General features: G+C 51.8%; 1 protein-coding gene across 2 annotated transcripts in view; it reads right to left on the reverse strand.

The window, feature by feature from the left end:
* Nucleotides 1–5,788, reverse strand: part of Pdgfrb (platelet derived growth factor receptor beta) — a 37,431-nt gene extending 31,643 nt beyond the window's left edge. For both annotated transcript variants that reach the window (XM_028774228.1, XM_028774227.1), the window contains exon 1: nucleotides 5,366–5,788. The gene's annotated coding sequence lies outside the window, so the exon portion shown is untranslated. The remainder of the gene's footprint in view (nucleotides 1–5,365) is intronic.
* Between the last annotated feature and the right edge of the window lie 60 nt (nucleotides 5,789–5,848).

Raw genomic sequence — 5,848 nt, forward strand, 5'->3', positions numbered from 1 at the left:
CTTCTTCTTCTTCTTCTTCTTCTTCTTCTTCTTCTTCTTCTTCTTCTCTTCCTTCTCCTCCTCCTCCTCCTTCTCCTCTTCTTCCTCCTTCTCTTCCTTCTTCTCTTCCTTCTTTTTCCTTTTCTTCCTCTCCCTCCCTCTTCTCTTCCTCCTCCTCTCCTTCCTCCTTCTCTTCTTCTTCTTCTTCCTCCTCCTCCTCTTCTTCTTTCTGTTCCTCTTCTTCTTCTCTTCTAAGACAAGGTTTCTCTATGTAGTCCTGGCTGTTCTAGAACTTGCTCTGTAGACCAGGCTGGCCTCTGGAGTGGTCTGGACTTCCCTGCTGCCTCTGTACCATTTAAGCTTAGTCTCAGGAGAAGAGGAGGAGCTGGTGGGACTACAGCTCTTGGGAACCCACTTGCCAGAAAAGTAATAAGGTCCCCAACAAAAAGTAACCAACAGCCTCACAAAGCCTGGTGGAAGGAACAGGGGATGTAGGTCGGTTGGGAGAGTATTAGCTTAGCAGGTGAGCAACTCCGGTTAGAGGCCCAGCACCATGTAAGCTCTGAGTGGTGGTGTGTGCCTATGCTTCCTCCACCCAGGAGGTGGAAGGAGGAAGGTCAGAAGTTCAAGGTTAACTTCAACTGAGTATCAAGTTCAAGGTAAGCCTGAGCTACTTACGACCCTGTCTAGAAAAGGAGGAGTCTGCCACCATGACACTCGGAAAGGGCTTTCAGTGCTAGAAGCAGAGCCAGGTGGACTGCTGCCATTTCTCTTTCCCTTCCTCATCCCTACTTCACAGAAGGGAAGCCTATGGTCAGAATGGAGAAGGGATGGGTCTGGGAGTTCTATGATCCAGAAAACCACACCAGGTGTCCCTTCCTTCATGCAGGCTCTTTGGGTTGTACCTGAGTCAGCAGAGTGCTTGCAGAGCAAGCAAACTCCGTCCCCAGCACTGCACAAAACTGGGCATGGGGGCACACGCTTATTAGCCTAGCACTGAGGAGGCAGAGGCAGGAGGATTGGAAAGTTTAAGGTCATCTTTGGCTACCAAGGCAGTTCAAGGCCAACCTGGGCTACCTGAAACCCTGGAAAGAGTGGAGTTTTGGAGTGGGGGTAGATGTGGAGGTGAACTTTGTTCATCTTCTGCAAAAATCTGTCTTGCAGCCTTATCTCCCAGAGAGGCATGAAGGCTGGTCCCCAGACAGCAGGTGGAGTGGGGAGCCCTCTGTGTCTTTTGGGTGGTGGTGTGGACACATGCCTGCTCCCATCACCTGTGATCTGCCTGGCTTGAGATACATCCTTTCTTTTATTTATGACTTTGGGTCCACCCCCACACCATAGGGAAATCAAACCAAATGAGCCCCGAAAACCTTTTCATCTCTGACATTCGGACAATTCTTGAGCCTCTGACCTTCCCCAGGGACAGCGCTGTCTATCACAGAATGGAGAAGCTGGAACATCCAGCAGATGAAAGCGTCAAGCATCAAGACATCAAACAGGCGAGCTCCGAGGCAGAAGGAGCAAGGGTATTAATGTGATTAAAGCTGTACACAGACATACTTTGATTTTCACCTACCTCCATCAGGCTAAGCATCATCCGTGCCCCTAAGAAAGTGCTTGGGAGAAGAAGAACCTTGGGACCAGGTCTGGGTGGCCAGGACACTGTTTTCTGAGTCTCAGACCCTAACTAAGCCTTGTGGGGGAAGGATACCTGGAGGGTTTCTGTGCAAGTGGCAAGTGTATGAATTCTATATTGCTCCCATAGGGGTGGCTCCCTGGGGGTACATTCCCACCGAGCCTGTTTGCGCCCCTCTTTGTTTTGGACCAAAAGCCTGCTTCCTCTTCAAATCAAAGCTCAGCCCTGGAAAGGATCTACAGGTCATTCTTATACAGCCCTCACAGGCTGCTTCCCAGGACTCCTTGTGCTCAGGGAAATAGGCATGCAGACGGCAGGAACACGCCCTGGGACGGGAAACTGAGCACATTAGAGGCACCTCTCCAGGTTAGAGAGTTCTCCTCCTTATTGCAGGTTAAGGTTTTCCATTAGCAGCCATTGATCCAGACCCTTTTCTGCAATGTGTAGAGAAAGGGTAAGAGAAAAAAAACCCCTTTCATTGTAAAGTTAAATATGCATGATCCCTGAGTACACAGCAGAGCTTGTGCGGCTGCCAATCTGGGCTGGCAAGGCTTGGAATCCTGGAATTGTTCTGTGGTGGCAGGGAGCTCAGTGATCATCGGGGTCAACCTCTTTGTTCAACTGAGAGAGGACTGAGGCCCACGGTCACACGGCATTCTGGGATTTGAGCCCCTTCTCTGGAATGCTGTGGACAGATGAGGCAAGCCCTTGGAGTTTATATTGGGCCCCGGACCCCACCCAGCCTCTCCTCACGAGGCTCTGAAACCACATGCTAATCCCAGACCCTCTATTTCCTATCTGTGGGACTCTGAGCGACTGATTAGACCTCCTCTGGCACTCACTTCCTCATCTGTAAAACGGGGAGGATTTGTATCTCCTCCTTAAGATTGCAAGATTTAGTTAGCCTAGCAAATGTGTATGAGCTTTCTGAATGCCAAGCACCAAGGACCAACAAGAGAACTTCAAGGCACAAACAAGGTTAAAACATACATAACAAGTGTTCAGAGTTGGCTCTGCTCACGTTAGCTGAGGTGCCACAGAGGGACCCTGGGGAGCAATGACTCCTTTCTCCTACCTAATTGCTTTTGGGGTGAGCTGACTATGGGAAAAAAAGTCCCATTGCAAGGACCCACTGCCCAGGATCCAGAGCCATCTTTCTGGAATGTTTGGCACCCTCTCTCTTTCCTCTCTCCCTCTCCACCACACCAAGCGGCCCACCTAGAACAAAACCCAGATCCCCTCTTTCTAGCATGAGGGTCCGGAGTCAAGTCTCAAAACCTGAAGGCAGCTAGTCTCAAAACCAGCCTGTATACAGGTACCAGGTGTCTGGGTCCCTTCCACAGTCAGAGGTTTTTAGGGCTGTAGATCATTTTCCTATCTGGATGCTGATGCACAGGAAGTAGAGAGAGTGCTGGCTGTTCTCAGCTGTGGCCACAGCTTGTAGTAATCAGGCTAATATCTTATATCTTGGTAAGCCCACAAACTGTCACATTGATCACAGAGAAGATTAGGGCCCAGAGAGGCGACACACTCAGCCAAGAGTAAAATCAAAAATTAACTCCTGATCAGGCATGGTAGCACACACCGTTGGTCCCAGCACTCAGGAGGTAGAAGCAGGCAGATTTCTGAGTTTGAGGCCAATCTGTTCTGTAATAGTGAGCACCAGTACAGTCAGACTTCATAGAGAGACCCTGTCTCTAAAGAAACAATTAACACCTGGTGTTGATCAGTGTGTTCACAACCTGTAGGTATGGAGCGGCCCAGGGATGCCAGGCTAGCCACGGGGTGCTTATGTAAGAATGGGCTTCTGACTTTGAATCCCCTGGGCTTGCCACTGCCTCCCAACATCTGCGAGCAATTACAAGTCCAGCTTTTTTTCCCACAGAGGAAAGAGGGCTGCTGATAATACCACACTGCCATGCTGTTGTCTGAAGTGCTTGCCAGACAGCCTCCCTCCTTGCTCAGGACCAGACTTGGGGGTCATGAAGCATCAAGGCCTGATGCTACACTTTCCGCTGGGGATGATGGAAACCAGGAGGAAGCACTGCAGGAGGAGGAGGGAGATAGGCCTGACGATTCAGGGCCTAGGGGCACAGCCTTAGGATTTGCTTGCACCTCAGCCTGAACACTCCCTCTGCTGTGGGAGCCTAGAGCCTTCGTTTCCTTGTCTGTGTACAGGGGTAACAAAACTGGCTCTGAAGCCTCACTGTAAGGAATACAAAGTGGACGTGCAACAGGCTCACCCATGACAGTGACACGGTGACTGCCCTCTCCCTGGAGACGGGGGTGGGGTAGGGGGACTGATCAATTTAGAAAGATCTGTTGGAGGCTTTAGTGAATCTTTCCTCCTGGACACCACATTCCCACTGCCAGCCCAGGGCTGGGCACGGGATAGTGGGGTGGGGTTTGGGATGGGGGAGGGGACACAAAGCAGCAAGAGCATGGTCCTTACAGGCTGTGCTGTGCAAACAGCGGCAGAGAGGCTGAGTGGTAGGGTGCTATCAGGAAAGGCACGGCAGGCACCCGAAAACGGGAGGAATCAGGGAGGGCTGCCTGGAAGAGATATGGTTGGAGGGCCCAGGAGAGGGAAGTGATGAGGAGGGGCATTCCGAGGGGAACGGAGGGGAGGGAAAATGCCTCCAGGCAGGGTGGTGTAAATTCCTTTCACAAATGCTGGAATCTAACCATCTGGAAGTAAGAAACCAGGCTGGAGCCAAGGGCCCAGGTCCGTCTGGGGCGGCGGGGTAGAGGACGCTTACAGTCACCTCAGCCCTGCTACTGGGTTGTGGCTACAGTTAGGTCTGTCACATCAACATAGAGGAAGAAGCCATCCCTGCCTAGGGAAGCAGGTGAGCATCACAGGAGACATTCAGAGTGTTGGCTGGGTTTTGGTCCTTCTATAACGAGGAGGTGGGGCTTCCCAGTCCGTAGACACTGGGAAGAAACAGAGATCTGGGCCAGAGGAAAGCGTCATCGGACTCAGTTCAGATTTTAGGGTAGAGTGGAGAAGGAGCCGAGCACCGAGACAGAGTACAAATAGGGAGCCGGACTGTGACAGAAGGAAACCACCTACAATCCTTCCTCACAGAGGAGCCCCCAGATCTGACAGCCCGGAACTAGACCCCACCCCAGACACATGACCACTAGGCGGGCTTGTAAACTTCCCTCCATCCAGAACTCTGAGACCCAGAATTTTCTCAGTGGCTAGGGGTTTGGAAGGATGTCTTAGGAATCTGGAAAATTTGCAAATCTATTTAAAATCTCCAAAGTCGGCCTGGCGGTTGACTGGCCAGTGGCCAGACTTAGTCTTAGGCACGAGACTTGGTCCAAGGGACAGGGGCTAGGATCCTAAGATCCTGGCTTCTGCAAAAGTTGCTAGCTACCTCTGGATTCTCCTCCCTTGCCCCTGCTACCTTGTCCCATCCCCCACAGATTTTGCTGTGCCTTGGAGGTCCTGTTCAGTTGGCACCCAGAAAGCTCTGGGGGTGTCTGAAGAGACTGGGTAGGCAGCAGGACTGAGGGAGCAGTAGCCACCCATGAAGGGTGGAGGGACGAATCTGCTATCAAAGGGAGTCCCTGCTTCCTCTCATTTGAATTTGTTATAATTTTTTGTTTTCTTTCCTTCTTTCTTCCTTTCTTTTTTCTTTCTTTCTATCTTTTTTTCTTTCTTTCTTTTTTTCCCCCCCTGCACAAAGAGGCATGAGAGCTAGGAACAAAACAAGGGATGAGGCTTCTCCTCCTTGGACTTACCCTGGTACTGATGGCTTCTGATGTGTGTTATCACCCCCTCCAGGAAGTCCTCCTCGCTGTCTTCTGTTATTTTGCTGGACCCAAAACGGACAGCAGTAGAAGGGCTGGCCCGATTGCGGAAAGCCCTGGGAGAATCAGGGGAATGGAGAGGGTGCTCAGGGGTGAGGAGCAGTCCGGCCCCTCCTCACTCCAAAAGCATCCTCTGGGAGGAGCAGAGCAGCCTGAGGGGCCGCCCTAGGTCTAGCTGGCAGGCAGGAGACTGATGACTGGTCTGGGCCCCGCTCTCGCTCTGGGCTCCTCTCTTTTCTCCTCTTTTCTCAAAGTTACTCCCAGAGCAAAACTAGGTCCCAGATAAGGTAGCCGGGACTGTGGCCACAGACAGCCCCAGAGCTCACACCACTGTGGACTTTACGTGCCCCACCACCACCACCACACACTTTGGGGGAAAGGCTGCAGGGCCGATTCTGATTGGCTAAGCTTGGG

This window comes from Grammomys surdaster, unplaced genomic scaffold (genome assembly GCF_004785775.1).
Source record: "Grammomys surdaster isolate TR1022 unplaced genomic scaffold, NIH_TR_1.0 239, whole genome shotgun sequence".
Classification (NCBI taxonomy): Eukaryota; Metazoa; Chordata; class Mammalia; order Rodentia; family Muridae; genus Grammomys; species Grammomys surdaster.